The sequence below is a fragment of the Geospiza fortis genome, unplaced genomic scaffold (assembly GCF_000277835.1).
Source record: "Geospiza fortis unplaced genomic scaffold, GeoFor_1.0 scaffold425, whole genome shotgun sequence".
Lineage (NCBI taxonomy): Eukaryota > Metazoa > Chordata > Aves > Passeriformes > Thraupidae > Geospiza > Geospiza fortis.
The window spans coordinates 2,140,236-2,142,050 of NW_005054387.1; positions in this window are offsets into that span (position 1 = coordinate 2,140,236).

The following is a 1,815-nucleotide window of genomic DNA, read 5'->3' on the forward strand; positions in this document are numbered from 1 at the left end:
GCAGGCAGATTAAGTTGAGATTGTGCAGACATTTCAGCACAGGGCTGCTCCTCCCTGCCCGCCCTCGGAGCTGGGATGAGCTGTGCTCCTCTGGCAGGCTCTGAGCAGCAGGGCCTGGACACTCCCCTGGTTCCAGTCACCAAGGGAGCTGCTGCTCCTGGCAGTCCTGGGGGAAATCCCGGAGCCCTCATGGAGCTCCCCTCTCACTCAGTGCAAGGCAGGGGCTCCTCCAGCCCTGGAGGAGCTTCCAAATTCCCTCCAGGCCAGTCTGGAGCTTCTGTTCACCAACAAACCAGAGCCTGGACCATGGGAGATCCCAATAAAGTTCACCACGGCCCCTCTGAGTGCTGCTAGCTCCAGAATACCCAGAGCCCTGGCACTGCTGGGTGTTTCCTCAGGCCAGAGGCTCTGGGAGCAGCGTCCAGAGCCGTGTGTGATTCTGTGTGACTCTGTGTGACTCGCCCTGAGTCACCCTGGCCCGGTCCCACCCGCCCAGGGCAGCGTGGGTGTGCAGCCAGCCCTCTCCTGGGCTCCATCCCCCTGCCTGCCCTGCTGCAGGGCTCATCCAGCTCCTGAGCTCAGCCTTTGGCTCAGGACCAGCCCAAGGCACCTGAAGGATCGACCCCTCCACTGCAGACCCCAGGGTGGCATCACTGGGGACACAGATCTGGTGCTGTGCCCCCTCCCCAGGGGCTGTGCCCCCACCTGATCCAGGCAACCCATGGGCAACAAACGTCCTAAAACTGAACAAATTGAGCAAAACAATGTTTAATGCTTCTCTCAGCCTCCTCCCAGCTCAGTGCCACCCCACTGAGGGGTGGGGGGACACATTTTGGCAACCCTTCTGGCACAGAATCCTCCAGCCAAGGCTCTGTCTGGAGGCTCCAAGGAGACTTTCTTCATCCTGGTCACACTCAGCCCTCCAACGCACAGGGCTCTGCAGAGTGGCTCATCCTGGCGGCTCACAGGGCACGGCTCTGGCTGGCATCCAAGGTCCCAGTGATGAGAAGAGAGTGGCTACATTCAACAGTTCTTCAACTGGCAGCTTTAGCTACTGGAGAAGGACATAAAGCTTGCCACTGAAGAACTGGTGCTGGTTAGCCAGGAGCAGGGTGGCACGGCAACACCTGGGGAGGGAACACACCATTTCAGAGCCAGGGTTGAACTGTGCCCAGCTGAGCTGTCACCCACAGCAGCTCCTCTCCCTCCCCACAACGCTGATCTACTCCTCTGTCCTCCCCCCATCCAAGGAAAGCCAGAGGTTGAGCTCAGCTCTCCCCATCCCTCCCCACTCCCAAAGCCTGAGCTCCAGCACCTGCAGCCAGCCCTAAACCACGAGGAGCAGGCAGGGAAACCCAAGGCCATTTCTGCTGGAAAATCAGACAGATATGGGCAGCTCCTCGGGCAGGGAGGCCACCGCAGGTGGGGGTGACGGCGTTCCCAGGGCTCACCTCGGGCATCCATCACTGCTGGCAGGGTCCCACCTGGACGGGAGCCAGCTGCTTCCTGACGGGGAAGACACTCGGGCAGGCGGCGGCATGCGTCCCCGAGCTACGGCGGGGCAATTTCGGGCAGGCGGGGCAATTTCGGGCAGGCGGGGCAATTTCGGGCAGCTCAGCCCCTTTCTGAGTCGTTTTGTTGGAGGCTGAGAACGCCAACCCAGGGCTGGTGTTGGACCCCACTTCTTCCCCCGACCCCGGAAAAATCCCTTTTCTGCAACACCCAGAGCTTTGGCTGCCAGGGATGGAGTTTTGGGAACCTCCCGGGAAACCACCGGGCACGGTGGGGGACGGATGGCAACGGGAAAGCCCCGGG